The sequence below is a fragment of the Macaca nemestrina genome, chromosome X (assembly GCF_043159975.1).
Source record: "Macaca nemestrina isolate mMacNem1 chromosome X, mMacNem.hap1, whole genome shotgun sequence".
In the NCBI taxonomy this organism is placed as follows: Eukaryota; Metazoa; Chordata; class Mammalia; order Primates; family Cercopithecidae; genus Macaca; species Macaca nemestrina.
The window spans coordinates 125,016,881-125,039,110 of NC_092145.1; the positions used below are offsets into that span (position 1 = coordinate 125,016,881).

General features: G+C 39.3%; 1 long non-coding RNA gene across 2 annotated transcripts in view; it reads left to right on the forward strand.

The window, feature by feature from the left end:
* Nucleotides 1-22,230, forward strand: part of LOC105499045 (uncharacterized) — a 353,694-nt gene that overhangs the window by 233,649 nt on the left and 97,815 nt on the right. Inside the window, exon 5 of one of the 2 annotated variants that reach the window (XR_011618200.1) lies at nucleotides 10,745-10,924. This is a non-coding gene — a long non-coding RNA (uncharacterized lncRNA). The remainder of the gene's footprint in view (nucleotides 1-10,744; nucleotides 10,925-22,230) is intronic. The other variant, XR_011618199.1, reaches the window with a different exon arrangement.

Below are 22,230 nucleotides of genomic sequence, written 5' to 3' on the forward strand. Positions count from 1 at the left end.
ACTTTTAACTCTTACTTCTTCTGTATCTGATCTACAGAACCTCTTTTAAAAGGCTCACCTCATTAAATCAGATGTACTAAGGACAACTCCTTATTTATTAACATAAGATAAATTAACTGGGGCTTTTATTACATCTTTACTCTTGCTATGTAATGTAACTTAATAACAAGAGTCACATCCTACCATATTCATAGGTCTCACCTAAATTCAAGGAGAATAGATGATTACAGTTTGTGTACACAAAGGGGTAAAGAATACAGGAGTTGACTTCGAGTTTTGACTACTGCAGGGTGCAACTCTGAGATAAGTATTTTTAAAGCTGTAATTTCAATGAGAAACCAAGGTTAAGAACTACAGTTGTGGTCTAGAACTTACACAGAAGAGAGCTTGCCTCTTTCCACTAAGGGAAGTGCAAGGTAGAAAGTCTTATACAACCTTTCTCTAACAGCACTGGGGCAACATTTTGCATCAGCTAAAGCAATTTTTGACGTTCCTAAGATTCTATCTTCATAAATTAAGTTCAATAGTTTTACTTGAAGCATGCTGATTATATAATTTTATTTTTTTTATCATACCAGTGGCAGAAAATTATTTTTTAAATTGTGCATTTATTTATGTATTCATTCCAAAGCGGGGGAAAAGAAATTAAAATACTTTCACATTTTATTTTGCAATTTTGCCAATTTTGCAATTTTGCCTTTTATTTGCTGAATATATACCTAAAGAAAGGAAATCAGTATAACCAAGAGATATCTGCACTCCCATATTTGTTGCAGCACTGTTTACAACAGCTAAGATTTGAAAGTAACCTGTGTCCATCAACAGATGAACGGATTAAAAAAGTAGTGTATACATACACAATGAAGTACTATTAGGCCATGCAAAGTGAGATCCTATTTTCATCAAAATGGATCACCCTGAGGTAATTATGTTAAATGAAATAAGCCAGGCACAGAAAGACAAACATTGCGTGTTCTCCCTTACTTGTGGGATCTAAAAATTAATACAACTGAACTCATAGACATAGAGAGCAGAAGGATAATTACCAGAGGCTGTGAAGGGTAGTGTGTTGCTGGCAGGGAGGTGGAGATGGTTAATGGTTACAAAACAAAATAGTTAGATAAAATGAATAAGAACTAGTATTGGATAGCAAAATAAAGTTTAATTTATTTAATTACTTAATTTAATTATTTAATTAAAATAATTTAATTATTATTAAAGTGCAATAATAATTCTATTGTACATTTAAAAAGAACTAAAAGAGTACTTTAAGCAAGAGTATAATTAGATTTTTGTGATTCATAGAACAAATGCTTGAAGGGATGGATACTCCATTTCTTATGATGTGATTGTGACACATTGCATGCCTGTATCAAAACATTTCATATATTCCATAAACTTATATACCTGCTATGTGCCCACAAAAATGAAAAACTAGAAAAGCAAAAGTATCAGAAAATAACTTTTATAAAATAAAAAAGCAGAGAGCACTTCTCAACTGATTTTCTGAATCCAGCATTACTTGGATTCCAATACCTGACAAAGGTTTTACAAAGAGGATTTGAGATCATTATCTTTCATGAACATAGACTAAAACATCTTTAATAAAATACTAGCAACTTTAATCCAAAATATATAAAAATGGTAATGCATCACGAGAAAGTAAAATTTGTTCCCAAATGCAAGGCTATGTCAACATTCAAGAATCAATCACTATAATTCATCATATCAGTATACAAAATGAGCAAAATACGATCATTTTAGCAGATGTTGAAAATGTATTTGACAAAAATTAACATTTATTTATGATAAGCACTCAACAAAAAACAAGTATAAGGAAACTTTCTCTGTTCGATAAAGAACATTTGCTAACCCATATAACTAACATAATACTTACTGCTGCAATACTATATGCTAAGATAAGAAACAAGGTAAGGTTGTCCATATTCACTACACTTATTCAGAATCATACTGGAATTTCTAGCCCATATGATAAGGGAATAAAAAAAAATTAAAGGCATATCTATTGAAAAATTAGAAAAAAGAATATCTCTTTTCATAAACAACATGATTGATTTTCTATCTACAACATCTAAATAAAATTGTTGCTAGAACAACTTAAGTGAATTAAAAAATGTCACAAGTCACGAAGTCAATATAAAATATCAATTTAATTTCTATACCCTACCAATGAAAAACTGTAATTAATGTTTTTAAGTACCACTCGTGAAGTAACAAAATATATGAACAAGTGAGGTGAAAAGCTTACAAAATATCTGCAAGATCCATGTGCAGAAAACTACAAAAATGTTTCGAGAAATATCCAAGTAGATTAGATAAATACATATGAGATAATCATGAATTTTTTTTTTTTTTTTTTTTTTTTGAGACCGAGTCTTGCTCTATCACCCAGGCTGGAGTGCAGTGGCACAATCTCGGCTCACTGCAACCTCTGCCTCCCTGGTTCAAGCAATTCTTCTGCCTCAGTCTCTCAAGTAGCTGGGAGTACAGGTGCCCGCCACCACGCCTGGCTACTTTTTTGTATTTTAGTAGAGAAGGGGTTTCACCGTGTTGCCCAGGCTGGTCTCGATCTCCTAAGCTCAGGCAATCCACCCGCTTTGGCCTCCCAGAGTGCTAGGATTACAGGTGTGAGCCACCGCACCTGGCAGGATTTTGTTTTTAGATTCAGTATTATTAAAATATTGATTATCCTAAACTTGTGATTTCAATGAATTTTAATCAGTGTCCCCACAGGGATTAAGGTTGAAATCAATAAACTGATTTAAGAATACACAGAGAAATCCAAAGAAACTAGAAGTGCCAAAACAATTATTATTATTATTATTATTTTAAAATAAGGAAACAAAGTTGAAGGATGCACACTACCTGATACATTCTTACTGTGAAGACAGTGTGAAGGTACCAGCATGTAGATCAATTGAACAGAATTGAAGTGTAAATATAAACCCCAAAATATACAGTAAACTAATTTTTACCAAGGTACAATGGCATATCAATGATTAAAGGATAGTCTTTTCAAAAAATTTTGGTAGGACAATTTTATACCCACTACCCACTATTCACTATATGAGGCAACAACAACAATAAAAATAACTTTAATCCAGACCTTACAGCCTACAAAAATGTAACTCAAAATATTAGAAATAAAAATGTAAAACTCAATACTATAAAATTTCTAGAAAAAAAATATATAGAACAATCTTTTTGACCTTAGTGTAGGTAACAGAAGTACAGTACTCAAAGCATAATTCATAAAAGATAAAATTGAGAAATTAGACTCTACAAAAATTAAGAATTTTTACTCTTTGAAAGATACTGTTAAGAGAATTAAAAGACAAGTGACAGACTGGGAGGAAATATTCACAAATCACATATATGTTAAAAGACATATAGCCATATAGAAAAATTCATAAAAATCAATAATAAGAATACAAACAAATAGAAAATAGGCAAAATATTTGAAGAGTCAATTTATGAAAGAAGATATGCAGTTTGGCAAACAAACACATAAAAATGTAACATTGATCATTAGTAAATACAAATTTAAGGCTACAATCAGATACTATTAGACATATATTCGAATGACTAAAAAAAGGCAACTCTGTTTGCAACTGGAAGGTCATAAATTGGCAATAGGAATGCAACATAGTAAAACCACTTTGAAAAACAATGTTTCAGTTTCTTAAAAATTTAAACACATACTTACTAAATAAGCCAGCAATCTTACTCCTATTTATTGAAGTGAGTAAAACCTATGTTCACACACACACAGACAACTGTATGAGAATCTTTATATGAGTTTTGTTGGCAACTACTAAAAACTAAAAAAATAAAATGTTCTTTTACTGGGGAATGGTTAAACAGATTGTGATTCAGCCATAAAATGAATAACTACTCAGCAAAGAAAAGAAACAAATTACTCATGCATGCAGCAACATGGATCAATTTCAAATGCATTACAAAAAGTGAAAGAAGCTAGTCTCAAAAAGCTATTATTGTATGCTTCCATTTATATGACATTTTTAAAGGATATAACTAAGGATCAAAAAAGGGATCAGCAATTGCCAGGAGTAGGTGGGTTTAGAGAGAGAGGAACTCAGGAGAAATGAGGGGTTGGTGCGATTGCTCTGTACCTTGCTCTGGTTTTGGTTACACAACTGTGTATGTATCAAAACTTAGAGAACTATCTACAAGAAAGGGTGAATTTGATTATGTGTCAATTATATCTTAGTAAAATTTGTAAAAATAATGAAAAACTTGTTTTGGCACTAATCGATTGCAAGAATCTTTCACTCAGATGAAGAAACTGTGAGCCCCAATCACTAGGAACTAATGTGCGTTTACTTAATAAATTATGAAAAGTCAAATTCATTTGGTCTTTAAGAATCACTAATTAAATACAGAATATATAATATATCTGGACTTCTAGAAACTGTTAGAAAGCAATATGATGTTCCTATGAAAAAAACTAGGAAAACAATTGGCTATTTTTAAGTGATTTTGTAACCCGTTGATTTATCCTGACTAAATTGATACTAGAAAATGAGTTGGCATTGCTGCAGTAGAAATCCACCACAGGAACATTACTCCAGGCCCTTGTCCTCAGCACTGTCCTCTTCATGTGTATCGGTGCTCTGAATGATGGCTTAAAGAATTATTCTGTGTGTACATAACAATAATCAGTTTGATGTAGTCTATGTTCAATATGTGAATAGAAATACAAAAAGACATTGGGATTGGAAAGTTGAAATGGACCTACAGGTAGTTACTTTTTTTAGTGCTACAGAGAGACGGGTTATACTCATGATAAGAACTGTTTAAGGATAGAATTTATCTCCCTGAAAACCAGTGAATTTTTCTGTGGTTACAAACAAAAATCAAGTAGTAACCATGTGACTTACCTAGGCGATATTAAGGAATATTCCAACTCAGAATACTGAATATGTCTGAACCGCCTACCGTGAATGAGTCGTTACTTCTGGCCCTGTACTGAATTCAAACAAGCACAGAGCCTTTGCTCTTAAATATCTCCCAGTTAAGCTGTTTTATCAACATATCATGTCAGCTCTACCTTCAGAAGATATCGAAAATTGAACCACATCTCCACATTTCCACCTTCATCGCCCTGGTCCAAGTTTGTCTCTGGTCTCAATTCCTGAATTCTTGTATCTAAACTGAGCTCCCTATTTCTCCTCTATCCACTTTAGTCGAATTTCAACAAGGCAGCTTCCTTTTTATCCCCAGAACAGGCTAGAACAAGTTCCCAACTCAGGACCTCTGCTGCTGCTGTTTACTTTACCTGAAATGATCTTCTCCCAGATACCTGAATAACCCCTTATCTCTTTCTTAGTGCCTTTACTCAAAAGTCTTATTTCAGTGATTCAAAAGTCCCTGGCCACCCAAACTAAAAACTTAAGTCTCCATACTGACACTTCATACTACCCTTCCTCATTTTTATTTCTATTTAGCAGCTGACAACTACCCAACATATTACCTACATAGTATTATTTTAAATCTTAATTACGTGCATCCTCCACCAACACATAAGCACTGTGATTTTTATCTGTTTTGTTCTTTGTTGTATTCCCAGTATCTAGACTCATACTGAGCGTAAAGTTGACAACCAATAAATGTTTGTCAAAGGAGTGGAAGAAATGATGAAAGTCCATAATGGGACCAGCCACATTTATAAAGCACTTTCTCAGGGCCTGGCACAGTGCTAAACACTGTGTATGCTGATGTGTCCTTCAGTCCTCAAGACAACAACGACTTTGCCACAGGAACCTTCCCCATGCAGCAGGAGAGGAAACTGAGGTTCCAACAGGTTAGAAAAGTTGTCCAAGGTACCAAAGCTGGTCAGTGCTAGGCCAAGACAATGCCCCCAAATCCGGTTTCATTATTGCCCAGCTCAAGTAAATCAAAAGCAGGTCTTACTTTTCTCTTCTCGACATCCAGCTTAATCAAGAGTGAGGCAAGTGCCTCCCAGGGAGAACTGGCCTGTTGACTGTGAGACTGCTACAGGGGGAGGAATTAAATACATTTTTTTTCCGGTATAGATTTGGTAGATTTTACTTAGCGCTGCATCCCAGGGTGGTCAGAATCTCCAGATTGCCATGGCGACAGTAAGCAGGTGCTCACAAACTCATTTCCTGTGGAGTGATAATCTCTTCTTTCCAGTTTTAGCTGGAAACGAATTTGGCAACTTGTTAAGATGTGGCTGTTGCCAATGCTGCTGGTTCTATTTAGACCTACATCTAATATTTGTTTTTCTCTTTTTCACTGTAAATGTTAACCACATTATTAAAAATTCGGAAAAGGGAAAAAAGAAAATCCATAATCACTCATATCAATACAATCTTACTGTCATTTATTTTGATTATTATTTCTCAAAAGTCAATTCTGGCTTTGCCATCTACAAGCCTTGGGAAACTTTCTCAACCTTTGTAAGTTAAAATAAATCTCAACTCTTAATTATGTTAATAATAATTATTTCATAAGCGTTTTTTCTTTAGCTTTAGTGTTTAACTTTGAGTATTAAATGAAATAAAAGATGGAAACAATATGGTACTTAGAGGCTTTTTAGGAGTATTTTTGTCTCTGTGTCTCCCTTTTCTTCATTTTGTTCTCTGTTCTGACACATCACAGATGTGCCACCACCCACAGTAAGCACTAGAGGTACATTTTAATGCTTTAATTATCAGAAAATAATATGTAGCCAGTAGGAAGACAGTAACAATAGATGAAATTTGAAACGTTCCCTGTGACTTTGACTTGCCCAAATGCCAATTTCTTAAAAGCCCTCTGCTTCTCTGTATTGTTAGTGCTGAGGACACAGGGCTTCTCTTTGTCTCAGATCCAGCGCATCACCTGAAGCTCATGGGGCAGTCTCATCTGCTTGCACTGGACTCAGAATCACCATTCCCAGAACTTACCTAGAAACACAAGTATCTCATATCCTCTGATCTGTGTTCAACCTCCGCAAAGCCTCTGAAAGCTGGCATCCCAGCGCTGTCCTTTTTTAGCTGTATGGACTTCAATGCCTTAGCTTTCTCATCTATCAAATTCAAATGATAATAGACATAAGTTCATAATTGTTGTTAGAATTTAATGAAATTACATGTGAAATCTCTTCACATTATAGTTTGCAAACATGGCCTCCACACATGATGAGCATTTGAGCCCTCAGGAAAGAGTAGAAGGAAAATATTAGTTGCTTTCTCTCACTACTCATATTTTTGTTCTTTTCTTTTTCATGTAAAGACTAATTGGTTCATCTCTTTCATTGTTCTTTTCTTTACAGAAAACCTCTTATTCCCTGCTGAACCTTGGGACTGTTTTCCAATCCTCAGTCTCGGAAGTCATTGCCTGTATTACACATATTGTTAATAATACCACACATATGTAGCTAAATTAGGCGAGTAAGTGAAGTCCACAGCTTGACAGAGGTGGCTGGAGGAGCTCTCAGTGAGTCACACTGAGAACTTTTCAGGGGTAAGGATTGGAGCCACCTCAACTCCCCTGTCAGGTCAACAGGAAAGTTATCCACCTTTCAGACGTGATCCTTTTCCCATGCTCCAGCTTTTCAGATTGGACAGGCACCTCTTCATCTGTACGAATGTTTATGTTCCAAATAGACAAGGACTCTGTCTCTTGTGGAAGCCCGAACCTGGAGGGTGCTCTTCCTGAGAAGATGCAGTCACCGTTATGTGTTCCAGAAACACTCTCTATAATTGCACCCACACTGAACTCCCGTGGGAGAAGCTCCAACTGTGCCTATGGTGGTGGAAAAAGAGGGATAGACTTCCTTTTCTCCAAGACCCTTCATGCACACAAACACTGTTTGACTCTTGGGATAGAGCTCAAGACTTTCCCTGCAGAGCCCAGCACTTCAACTGCGTCTCTGTTGAAGAAAGCTTTCCACCAGTAGAAGGATCTGGTACTCAAGGCCTGCTGTCCAGATTCTTTCATCCCATGGAGTATTCCCTTCCTATGGTGCTATCCCACTTCCCTTAGGAGTGGGAGTCCCTTAGAGCCAGACTACTGTGTATGTTGTTCCTCTGGGTCTAGCTGCCCAGTGAAGTTGCCATACTCCGGGCTGGTGTGGAGGAATGTCTGCAAGGGATCTGGTGATGTGACCTGTCCTTATGTTTCCCAAAAGTGGGCAGCAGCCTCAGCTCTAATTGGGGATGGCAGGGGAGTGATTTTGACTCTGTGAAATTTCTTGGTTACTGTTTTCCTTAGTGTTTTGGCGTTGTTGAACACTGCTTATGGTAGTAATGAACTGGTCACGTGGACAGACTCAGAACCTCCAGGTTAGACATAGTGGTGCAGGCAGTGGTACTAACTGAGATTTTGCAAATGTTTTGCCCTTCCCTGGCACAGTGTTGTTCTACCAGGAGATACTGTAATGGACTGCATTGGTTGGCCTCCAGTCAGGACGTGTCACTTGCAAAAGAGCACCAGCTGCAGTAGTAGCAGTGGGATTTTTTCCTGCCTTATGTTGCCCCTGGGGGATACACTGGCTTCTCAGGTAATGGGTGGGGCCATTTCGTTCCCAAGAGATTATTTCCTATATGATGAGCTACCAGGGCAGGTGGTGGGGCAAAGCCAGGTGGGGGCTGGGTCTGGTGGGTTTGCACTCTGTGCAGGGCAAGCAGCAGCCCCTGTGGGTGTTGGGGAATGGGAGCAGGTCTCAGGCCACTAGATTAATGTTCCAGAGGGGATCATTGTTGCCTCTGGTGTACAGAAGAGTTTGTGCAGAGAGTGGGGAATGGCACATGGTGGTAAGACTCACAGTTTCTATACACTGGGGAAAGTAAATCCATTCCTACAGGCTTCTACTGGCAGCAGCGAGCTGAGTTCCCATCAGCCTGTATCAGAACTTATCACCGCCTGGAATCATAAGCTTTGCCCATGAAAATGGAAATTGTGGCTTTCAGGACACACCTCTCCCTGCCTGCTATGAAGCCGGGTGCCGGGATCTTTCTCCTGCAAATCCTGTACCTGTGGATCTTTCTCCCATGGCTCCTGAGCTTGCGACTCCTGCCGTTGCAGCCCTCTTTTCCCTCTCCCCTACTCCAGCTCTGAAAAAGGGAGTTTGTCCCCACCTGAGGTTATAATGTGAAACCTCACTGAGAGCTTCTCTCAACCTCCAAACGCTGCCTGAATGTTTTTGGCCGTCCTCTGCTGGATCCGCTGTGAGGAGCAGTAAGAAATGACTGCCCTTGTTCTGCACTGTGATGGGCGTGATTGCAATGGTCTTCCCACTGCTGTTCCTACCTTTATATTCCACAGCACTCCTAAAGTTGATTCCTGCGCTGGGTGGGGTAAGGGCCTTTCCCCATGTCTGAACTTTCAGAGTCCCTAGTAGGGATGTGTATCCCAGAGGCAAACTCTCCCCCTCTCACACTCTGTGGACTTGAAGCCCTTCACCTAACACACAGTGTAGGCTGCAGCTTCCTGCTTCCTTCAAAGGATCCCTAGATTCCTTTGCTTTTCTTGTTCAGTTACTGTCTCTCTTCTTGAAAAAACGTTTACAATGTAAATGTCTACATTATACTAATAACAATAGTTATTGTAGTGATAACTAACAGTTTGTTCTTGCAAGTGGCAGAGGTATGCTAGCAATTCCTCTAATCTGTCATCTTGGAAAAAAAAATCTACAATAATTACAATAATTTTGTTTTGTTTTGTTTTGAGATGGAGTCTCACTCTGTCGCCCAGACTGGAGTGCAGTGGTGTGATCGTGGCTCACTGCAAGCTCTGCCTCCCTGGTTCATGCCATTCTCCTGCCTCAGCCTCCCCAGTAGCTGGAACTACAGGCGCCTGCCACCACATCCAGCTATTTTTTTTGTATTTTTAGTAGAGACGGGGTTTCACCATGTTAGCCAGGATGGTCTCGATCTCCTGACCTCATGATCCACTCGCCTCGGCCTCCCAAAGTGCTGGGATTACAGGCGTGAGCCACAGCGCCCGGCCACCTACAATAATTTTTAAGCTTCATTAATAGACATTACTCTGTTTCACTGGAGTTGACAGCCCCTGATGTCATGTTTTGAGCTGACATACATGACGACTATAATCAACAACATTCAGAGGAAGAAAACGAAAGGACCATTTCTAAAGTCAAAGGGAGCCATGCCATTCTAAAGCAAACAGAAGGTCCAAAGCATTCAAATGGCATTTGCTTAAACTGTAATGCATGGCAAAGTGTACAACAAAGGGGAGATGTTGCCAGTGGGGTTATTAATCCTGTTCCAGGTATTAACTTGACATATTCACTTGTTGTCAGTCAAGTATCCACCATAGGAATGTGTCCTCTGAATAGTAATGGTGACGTATAACACCACAGGGTAAACTAATCCTATTGCCATTTGGGGATCTAAAAGCTACCATACCTTAAAAATTCTATACAAGCTTTCATCCTCATAGAAGAGCTAATGAACCAATAGTTTTTCTGATAATAGTATACATTACATAAAGTGTTTATTCCATAAGCTCCATTGTTGATAGGATAAAATCATTCTGAGTAAATAAAACAAATAGCACTTTCTTCTAATTGATACTCAAGAGCTCCCTACTTCCATGCAACAGACTACGCTAAATTAGTGTTGTTTTCAACTCATGTGGGATGCTCTCCTGAAACCAAGAAATTATTTCAGACTTTCAGAGTTTTTCCTTGCCAGTTAACCTCTATTAACTTTCTGTCTATCTGGTTCCACAGGGGCGTTAAGCCAGGAATAGACGTGGATTTGTGTGAATGCAAATGTCAGACCTGATTTCCTGTAAAGCTAAAGAAGTATCCCTGGGTTCCTGACCGGCCTTACAAAGGTACCCATCATAGGTAATACAGTGAACTGAATTGCAGACATTTTAAAATAACTCCTTGCACCTCCTTCCTGAGGTAAGAGACAATAGCGTATTTAGTTCACGTGCCTCAAACAAGAATCTCCAAGACTCGCCTGTGGATAAACAAGCTTATACAATTGTGAATGTATTTAACATGCGATCAATATTTCGTGCTCACAATTTCCTCAGAGATGGCTGAATCCAGAATCATTCATGTTAGAGTTGATCCATTAATCAATTGCCTAAAATATTCCACTCATCTTCTTTGCCAGTGCCCGGTGGGAAGGCAGGGATATGAGAGGCCCACCTTTTTGAACTAGTTGCACCTTCTTGTGCAGTAAGTTCTCATTCAGCCTATTTTGTGCCTAAGGCCAAGCACGCAGGACTTTGGAGATAAAGTATGTAAATTTCTGCCCTTAAGGGGAAAACAATGTGATATAATGTCCAAAGGTGGGGTCTATTTTTTTAGTTGTGAATTGAATATCGCTTATCTTGGCCTTTCAAGACAGACAATGGGTTTGTTTCTTTGGTGTTCAGTTTATTTGCTACAAGACACTGGACAAATACGTTTAATTTCTTTAAACCTCAATTTCTTTATATGTAAATTAAAGATGATAATCAAAGTCTTTCTTGGAGCTAGAATAAAGAGTGTAGCAAACAACACATACACAACACTCAGTGAGAGGCTGGTCCATGATAAGCTCTCACAAACAGTGACCGTTTACAAGATAGTTATTCTAGACTTTAAGTGATTAACAAAATCTTCTTGATTCAGATTGTTTTACTGTCTCTGAACTTGTTTCAAGGGAGGCAAAGGGGTAGGGAAAACAGTACAGAATTCTGCAGGATGCAGCCCAGGGTTCTAAATCTGGGTAGATTTTTTTTTTTTTTTTTTGGTAATTAACCATTGGGACATTGATTATTCACAATATATTTTAGAACTTTAATTCCTTCCTCTATAAAACCAAGTTGGCCAGTACTTATATTACAATGAAGCTGTTAAAATCAACCAGAATAATTTATGTAGAGCTATTTTGAAAACTACATAGAGCCATGTGTAAAGCATAATTAAGATTTAAGGATTTCAGTCTTGTTAAATGAATAATCAATTACCTCTTCGAAATATTTCTCAGAGATTTGAAAACCCATCGTGCAATATTCTTATCTACAACATTTTCAAAGCCTCAGTTAGATAGAAGGGATAAATAAGTTCATTTTTTTTGAGATCCATAGTACAGCACCCTGGATATAGCTAATAATTGAGTACTATACATTTCAATAATGCTAAAAAAATTCCTAATTTCCTTAGCATAAAAATATGAAATATTTGAGATATTAATTAGTTGAATTTAATTATTCTATATGTTATTCAAAAATCATAAAACCACTTTGTACCTCATAAATATATACAACTATAATTTGTCAACAACAAAGAAATTGGTGGAAGATGGTCAAGATAGCCAACTAGAAGCAACTAGTTTATGCAGTTCTCCTGGAGAGGAACAGAGGGGGCACGTAAATATAGCAACCTTCAACTGAAACATACGGGTACAAACAACTCAACCCACGGAGAATGGAGGAAAGCAAGGCATGATGACAGCACACCTGGGAGTGATGTGGAACCAGGGGAACCTCCCCCATCCAGAGAAATGGTGAGTGAATGTGCAACCCCAGGATCCCACACTTTCCCACAGATCATTGCAACCCTCAGGTCAGGAAATCCCCTTGTGAACCCACTCCACCACAGCATTCAGTCTGGCACACAAAATGACATAGAGTCTTGGCAGAGCACCTTCTCAGGCACACCCAGAGACCCAGGAGCCTTAGATACCTGGACTTTCTGGGCTTCCCGGCAAAACTAGATGCAATTCTGGCAATATGGGAGGTTAGACCCCATACATACCCCTAGGAAAGAGGCTGAATCCATGGGGCTGAGCAGCAACAGTCTGGAGGCCCCACTTCTGTTGCAGGAATGTTCCTTAGTCCAGCTAAAGATGGGGGTCCTCATCACACAGTCATGAAAATTTAGGCTTGCAGACAATTTGAAGGGTGAGCAGGGCAGGGTTTCATTGGGTGAAAAGGAAGAAAAGGGGAAACAGGGGCCCCCTACAAAGCCAGAGCCCCTGCTGGTGCAATTCCCCCCTTGCAGTTTGAATCCCAGGTTCTACACAAGAAGAGGAGGGGCCAGGCTCTTCCCTGCTGCAAAAGGTGCAAACTTCTGTGGCTCCATCCCAGTGCATACTGGAGTTTTGCCAGGGAACATGTCCCACCTGGCTGTCTCATTTCCATGGCACCTCACAGGATAAGACCCACAGGCTTGGAATTGTAGCCAACTACTCGCAGCAACATTGCACCTCCCTCAGATGGAGCTTCCAAGGGAAGGGGCAGGACGTCATCTTTGCTTATTAGACAACTTAGCTGTTCCAGACTTTGGGCTTTGGATAGTCCAAGCTGACCAGGGACAGAAGCCATTCCCCAGCACAGTACAGCTGCTCTGTGGAAACATGACCAGACTGCTTTTTAAAGCAAGTCCCTAATTCCTTTCTTCCTCACTGGGTGGGACCTCCTAGCCGAGGTCTCCAGCCACCTCTACTGGTGTTCTCCAGCCAGAAATTTAAAACCTTCCTGGGACAAAACTCCTAGAGAGAGGGGTGGGCCACCATCTTTGTTGATTGGGTGACTTAGCCATTTCAGCCTCTGGGCCTTGGAGAGCCCAAGCTGAACAGGGGCAGAAGTGGTCCCCTTCACAGCAGAGCTGCTCTTTGAAAACGTGCCCAGATTTCATTTTAAAGTAAGTCTCCAATCCTGTTTTGCCTCACTGGGAAGGATGTCCCAACCGGAGTCTCCAGCCACCCCCACCAATGTTCTCCAGCTGACAGAGCTCCCAGAAGGAGGCCAGCCACCCCCTCCGATGTTCTCCAGCTGACAGAGCTCTCAGAAGGAGGGTTGGGCAGCCATCTTTGCTCTTTGGGCAAATTAGCCATTCTAGTCTTTGGACTTTGGAGAGGCCAAGCTGACCAGGGGTGGGAGCAGTCTCCCTGCACAGCACAGTTGCCCTACAAAAATGTGGCCAGGCTGCTTTTGTAAGCAGGTCCCTGATCCTTTTCCTCCTTACTGCTGGCGGCGGGGGGACCTCTTAACCAAGGTCTCCAGCCACTTCCTATAGGTGTGTCCAGGCTGGCAACAGGTCTGTACCTCCCTCAGATGGAGTTCCCAGAGGGACGGGCAGGCCACCATCATTGCTGTTTTGCAGGCTTTAATGCTGATACCTCCAAGTACTGGAAAATCTGAGGTGATTAGGGACTAGAGTGGTTCCCAGCATACCACAGGAGTCCTACAGAAAAGTGGTGAGATGATTGTGTGGGTGCTTGTTCTCACATCTCTTCACTGAACGGTCCTCCAGGCCTGTGCCTCCAGCCACTCTCCTGCCAGAGTTGTCAAGCCAGTAGCCGTTCAGCAGCTCACTGGACAGAGACCCCAGGGGCAAGTAAAAACCTCTCTACCACCGCCTCTGCAGTGGAACTGCCCTTGCTACCCCTGGACTAATGAAGGAGCAATGACACTAAGTGCTTTATCCACACCTGTAACAAGCTACAGTCCACCAAAGGAGGGAAGTCCAGTCTGTCTCCCACAGGTCCCACCCATCCCCCATTGCTCATCACCAGACAGGGAACCCCCAGCTTGCACTCACAGCACAGACCTTCCATCCTGGGTTGACTGCACTGAGTAATTGCTGACCTGCATCTCTCTGTGGTAGAGCCTCCAGCAGACAAGCAGAAGATCCTTGGCCATACCCACTACTAAGGTCCCTTTTGCTACCTTCAAGTTGGGAAATGAACATAAACACTGGATTGTCCCAGAGCTGCAGTGAGCAGCCCAGGAGTGCTGAGTCACAACCTACAGCCAGCATTCAAGGGGAAGAGGAACCCACATTTTAGAGTATTGAGAGTTAACACCATTGAAACTATGAAGAAACATAGGGGAGCCACACAACTGAGCAAGAGTCTACCAACGAACCAGTACATCTAAGTGCCACCTACTGCATCACATTCCAAAGCTTCAACACCAAAAACACCTTGTTAACATACTCCCCTCTGAAATGAGAGATAAGAAGTCTGCTGCAAATAAAGACCCTGCACAAAGCTTCAGCCCTGTAAAAAGATCCATAAAAGATGTCTATTAACTGTACTCAACCTACACTGCAGTTAAAAGAATACCCACATAGAGAGATGAGAAAGAGCCAATGCAAGAAATCCAGTAACTGAAATGGCCAGAGTGCTGTGTGTCCTCCAGACACCAACTCCTCTTCTTAAAGAAGAGCTCGTAACCAACTGAACTGGCTGAAATGACAGAAATAGAATTCAGCATATAAATAGGAACAAAGATCATTGAGATTCAGGAGGATAGGGAAACCCAATTTAAGGAAACTAAGAATCAAAGTAAAGCAATAAACGAGCTGAAAGATGAAACAGTCTGTATGGGAAAGAACCTAATGGTTCTGACAGAGCTGAATAACACAATACAAACATTTCATGATGCAATCACAAGTATTAACAATTGAGTAAACTAAGCTGAAGAAAAAAATATCAGAACTTGAAGACTGGTTCTCTGAAATAGGGCAGTCAGACAAAAATAAATAAAAAAGAATAAAATTGAATGAACAAAATGTCTGAGAGTGTGGGATTATGTAAAGAGGCCAAATCTATGAATCATTGGCATCCTCAAAAGGGAGGGGGACAAAGCAAACAACATGGTGAACATATTTCAGCATATCATCCATGAAAACTTTCTCAACCATGCTAGAGAGGCAAACAGTCGAATTCAGGAAATACAGAACACTCTTCCAAGATTCTAACAAGAAGATCATCCCCAGGATACATAATCATCAGATTTTTTTAAAGGTTGAAATTAAATAATGTTAAAGGCAGCTATAGAGAATGGGTAGGTCACCTACAAAAGGAACACTATCAAGCTAACAAAAAACTGCTCAGCTGAAACCCTACAAGCCAGAAAAGATTGGGAGCCTATATTCAACATTTGTACGGAAAAAAAATCTTCAACCAATAATTTCATATCCAACCAACTAATCTTCTTACGTTAAAGAGAAATAATATCCTTTTCAGATAAGCAAATATTGAGAAAGCTTATTGCCACTAGACCTGCCTTACGTGAGATCTTGAAAGAGGCACTACATATAGAAAGGAAAGACTGTTACCAGCTAATATAAAACATTTTTAAACATACAGACCAATGACACTCTAAAGCAACCACACAAACAAGTCAACATAGTAACCACCTAACAGAACAATAGCAGGATCAAATCCACACATATTAATACTAACCTTGAATATAAATAGGCTAAATGCCCCACTTAAAAGGTACAGAGTGGAAGGCTGAAGAAAGAAAAAATAAGACCTAATAGTATGCTGTCTTCAAGAGACCGATCTTACACATAATGACACCCACAGGCTCAAAATAAAGGGATGGAGGAAAATCTGCCAAGCAAATGGAAAACAGAAAAAAGCAGGGATTGCAATTCTAATTTCAGACAAAGCAGAATTCTAACCAGAAAGATAAAAAAGACAAAGAATGATATTACATAATGGTAAAGGAGGGTTCAATTCAACAGGAAGACCTAACTATCCCAAATATATATGCACCCAACACAGAAACACCCAGATTCATAAGGAAAGTTCTTAGAGACCACAAAGACACACAGACTTCTACAAAAGAATAGTGGAAAACTTCATCACTCCACTGACAATATTAGACAGGTCACTGAAGCAAAAAATTAACAAAGATCTTCAGAACATAAACTCAACATTGGACCAAATGGATCTGATAGACTTTAATAGAACTCTCCACCCCAAAACAACAGAATATACATTCTTCTCATTCCCACGTGGCACATACTCTAAAACTGACCACATAATTGGACATAAAACAATCCTCAGCAAATTCAAAAGAACCAAAATCATACCAAACATACTCTTGAACCATAGCACAATAAAAATAGAAGTCAAAACTAAGGAAATCACTCGAAACCATGCAATTACATGGAAATAAAACACCATGCTTCTGAATGATTTTGGGGTAAATAATGAAATTAAGGCAGAAATCAAGAAGATTTTTGAAACAAATGAGAAAGAAGATACAACATACAAGAATCTCTGGGACACAACTAAGACAGTGTTAGGAAAATTCATAGCACTAAATATCCACATCAAAAATAAAGATCTCAACTTAACAACTTATTACAATGGAAAGAAGTAGAGAAGCAAGAATAAATCAACCCACAAGCTAGCAGAAGATAAGAAATAACACAATCAGAGCCAAAATGAAGGAAAATGATACATGAAAATCTATTAAAAATTTAACAAATACAGGAGTTGGTCTTTTGAGAAACAATTAAGATAGGCTGCTAGCTAGAATAATAAAAAAGAAAAGAGAGAAGATCCAAATAAACACAATTAGAAATAATAAAGAGAATGTTACCACTGACCCTACAGAAATAAAAATAACCATCAGAAACTGCTGTAAACTCCTCTATGCACACAAACTAAAAAACCTAGAAGAGACAAATAAATTACTAGCCACTTATTCCAGCAGCATTTATTGAATAGAGAGTCCTTTCCCCATTGCTTGTTATTGTCACCTTTTTCAAAGATCAAATAGCTGTAGGTGTGTGCCTTTATTTCTGTGTTCACTAACCAGGTCCAATGGCCTAGGTGTCTCTTTGCGTGCCAGTCCCATGTTGTTTTGGTTACTGTAACCTTGTAGTACAGTTTCAAGTCGAGTAGTGTGATGCCTCCAGCTTTGTTCTTTTTGCTTAGGACTACTTTGACTATTCAGCCTCATTTGGTTCCATATGACTTTTAGAATAAATTTTTTCTAATTCTCTGAAAAATGTCCTTTATAGTTTGATAGAAATAGCATTGAATCTGTAAATTGCTTTGGAGATTATGGCCATTGTAACAATATTGATTTTTCCTGTCCATGAGCATGGAATGGTTTTTCATTTATTTGTGTCATCTCTGAATTATTTCAGTATTGTTTTGTAATGCTTATTGTAGAGATATTTCACCTCTCTGGTTAGCTGTACTCCTAGATACTTTATTCTTTTGTGGCTATTGTGAATGGGATTGCCTTCTTAATTTGGTTCTCAACTTGGATGTTCTTGCTGTATAGAAGTGCTACTAATTTTTGTACACTGATTTTCATGCTGAAACTTTACTGAAGTTGTTTATCACCTCTAGGAGCCTTTGGGCAGAGAGAAAGAAGTATAGAATCATATTTCAAACAGTGATAGTTTGACTTCCTCTCTCTCTATTTGGATGTGTTTTGTTTCTTTCTCTTGCCTAATTGCTCTAACAAGGACTTCCAACACTATGTTGAACAGAAGTGGTGAGAGCAGGCATTCTTATCTTGCTCCAGTTCTCAGGTGGAATGCTTCTAGCTTTTGCCCGTTCAGTATAATGTTGGCTGTGGGTTTTTCATAGATGGGTCTTATTACTTTGAAGCATATTCCTTCAGTGCCTAGATTGTTGATGATTTTTAACATTAAGGGATGCTGAATTTTATCATAAGCCCTTTCTTCATCTATTGAGATGATCATATGGTTTTTAGTTCTGCTCATGTGATGTTTTCTGCTTAGTACTGTTTAGCATAAACCACAATTACTTTATATGGTTGATCTTAGAATATGTGCTGTGTATAGATGAGAAAAATGTGTATTCTGTTGTTGTTGGGTGGAGCGTTCTGTAAATGTCTGTCAGGTTTCATTTGGTCAAGTGTTGAAAGTAGGTCCCAAATATCTTTGCTGGTTTTCTGCCTCGATGATTTTTCTAACACTGTCAGTGGTGTGTTGAAGTCTTCCACTATTATTATGTGGTTATCTAAGACTCTTCAAAGGTCTCTAAGAACTTGTTTTGTGAATCTGGATGCTCTAGTGTTGGATGCATATATATTTTGGATACTAAGTCATCTTGTTCAACTGAATCATTTTATCACTATATAATGCCCTTCTTCATCCTTTTTGATCATTATTGGTTTAAAGTCTGTTTTGTCTAAAATAAGAACAGCCACCCTACTTTTTTTGTTTTCCATTTGCTTGATTGATCTTTCTCAGTCCCTTTACTTTGAGTCTATAGGTGTTAATGCATGTGAGATGGGTCTGTGGAAGACAGCACAGAGTTGAGTCTTATTTATTCAACTTGCCACTCTGTGTCTTTTAAGTGGGGCATTTAGTTTCTTTACATTCAAGGTTAATATTGATATGTGAGGATTTGATTCTCTCATCATGTTGTTAGCTGATTGTTATGTATATTTGATTGTAGAGTTGTTTTACAGTGTCGGTGGGCTATTTACTTAAGTGTGTTTATTGTTGGCAGGCACTGTTCTTTTGTTTTCATGTTTAGCCCTCCATTAAGGACCTCTCGCAGTGCAGGTCTGGTGGTAACAAATTCACTTAGTATTTGCTTGTCTGTAAAAGATTTTATGTCTTCTTTGCTTATGAAGCTTAGTTTGAGTGGATATCTAATTCTTGGTTGAAAATTGTTTTCTTTTAGAGGGTTGAATATAGACCTCCAATCCCTTCTGGCTTGTAAGGTTTCTTCTGAAAGATCTACTGCTAGCCTGATGGAGTTCCCTTTGTATGTTATATACACTTTCTCTCTAGCTGTCTTTATGATATTTCTTTTGCATTGACTTTGAATAATCTCATGCCTATGTGTCTTGGGGATGGCTGTCTTATATAGTATCTTATAGGGGTTTTCTGAATTTTCTGAATTTATATATCATCCTCTCTGGCAAGGTTGGAGAAATTTTTATGGACAATATTTTCAAATATATTTTCAATGTTTCTTGCTCTCTCCATTTCTTTCAAAAATGCCAATGAATTGTAGATTGAGTCTTTTTAAATAATCCTGTATTTCTCAGAGGGTTTGTTCATTTTTTAAAAATATTTTTTCCTTATTTTTGTCTATCTGCATTGATTCAAAGGAGCCATATTTGAGCTCTGAAAGTTTTCATCAGCATGGTGTATTCTGCTATTATTTCTTCCAATTGCATTTTTTATTTCCTGTAGTGAAATTTTTTTTTCAGAAGTTCAGTTTGGTTCTTTCTTGTAATGGCTATGCCATCTTTCATCTCATGGACTGTTTTATTGTGTTCCTTGATAGGGTTTCAATTTTCTCCTGTATTTTGATGAGCCTTCTTACTATCCAGATTCTGAGTTCTATGCCTCTGATTTCAGGATTTCAGTCTGGTTAAGAAGCATTGATGGGGAGCTAGTGTAGTCATTTGGAGTTAAGAAGACACTCTAACTTTTACTGTTGCCAGAGTTCTTGTTCTGTTTTTGTTGTTGTTGTTGTTTTGTTTTGTTTTTGTTTTTCTCATCCTCAGATGTTATTTTCGTTTTGGGAGTTGCTATTTTTTTCGATAGGGTTTTTTTGCTTTTATATTCTTTAATGCCCTTGAAGGTTTGACTGTGCTTTAGATTGGGTTCAGCTGATTGGCTTTATTCTGAGTGCTTTCAGTGGGACAAGCTTCAGCTCAGCACTCCTGGGCTATGTGTTATCATCCTGGGGGCCTAGGACCAGGCCCTCAGCTTTGTTGGCTTGCCCTTTGAAATTAAGCACCTGCTCCACTGAGGGGCCAAGGTATTTCCAGTCCACTGGCACCAATTATCCAATGAGGGCTGTAGGCAAAAATGGGCCAGTGAGATAGTGGGGTTTCTTGCATGTATGTGCACCAGCAGAGCAGTTGTGGGTTCCTGTGCGCATGTATGCCAGTAGAGTGTCAGGCATCCCTGTGTACTCATTCATGCTGACAGGGCAGTGGGTGTTCTGCGTGCACATGCATGTTGGTGAGGGGCAGGGAAGGCTGCAAGTGAGTGCATGCTGGTGGAGGAAGGCTGAAAGCAGGTGCACACAAGCAGTGGTCTATTTGCAACAGTACTCTGACAGGTATGCAGTGTCTTCTAGAGAAAGAAGTATGGCACTGGCTGCTAGTAAGCATTTAGGCTGGGCAGCTGAGGCTGTGCTCTACGCAGGTACAGCCAGGCAGGGACCCTGGGAGAGACTGGCAGACAGGGGAGCTCTCACATTAGGCTGACCCAGTTTCATAGTCAGGACGGCCCTGTTCTGTGCAGATTCAGCAACCAACAAAGTCTAAAGCTGCCTAGAAAAATATGGTCAGCCTCGTGGGATGGGTGCCCATGTCCATGCTGCACTGCAGCTGTTCCAGTGCCAAACCATCTGTGCTCAGCACAGGTTGGAGTTCTGTCTTTGCCAACTCTCCCTGCCAGTTCAAATGTCGGTGGGGTCATGTGGTCTCCCACAGCTAGGATTATGGAAATCTGTGGTAGGAGTGGGTCACTCCATGGCTATTTCATTCTCCCATTCCCTGGGAGCCGCTGAGGGCCAGAAACGAGTCCTGCTACTTGGCAACTCCTTGCAGTGTTCTCAATTTTCTTTTCTTTCAGCCCAGAGCTTGCATCCTCCATTTTTCCACTCTCGATGTTTTCTTTCTCAATGTTCAGCGTGTGCCAGTCTACTTGACGGTTGTGTCTGTCTTCATGTGTGAAGCTCTTTCTGGCTGCATCTAGTTGACCATCTTGGCTCTTTCCCACCTCTTCTATTTTTCTTTTTTTTTTGAAAACTGAGTTTCCCATGAAATAAATTGGTGAAACAAGGTAATTTACATATGGTTAAGATAAATCATCATATATTGCTATTACATCTGATACCTCAGTTGATAAAATAAAATATTTTCTCTCTCTTTCATCTCCTTGAAATTTTTTTCAATATTGCCTTTTACATTTGCATTTTTATTGAACTATGGAGTATATACAGAAAATTTCACCAATTATTAGTGCATAGCACAAAGAATTTCATGGTCTGAACACATCTGCTATGGTTTGAATGTGTTTCTCAAAGTTCAAGTATTGGAAAATTAATTTCCAGTGCAGCAGTTTTGAGAGGAGGGACCTTTAAGAGTTAATTAGGTCATGAGGGCTCTGCCCTCATGAATGGATCAGTGTTGTTATCAATGGAGTGAGTTCATTATTGCTAGAGTGAATTTGTTATAAAAGTGTGTTTGGTCCTCTCTCTCTTATACATGTGCTGTCTTGCCCTTCCACATTCTGCCATGGGTTTCTACAACAAAAACATTCTCACCAGATGTGGCCTCTCAATCTTGGACTTTCCAGCCTCCAGATCTGTAAGAAATAAATCTCTGTTCTTGTAAACTATTCAGTCTCACATATTCAGTTATAGCAGCACCAAACAAAGAGGATACCTATGCAGCTTTCTTGCCTCTCCAACTCTGGAATGGAAGAACACAAGTCCTTAAATCCAGCAG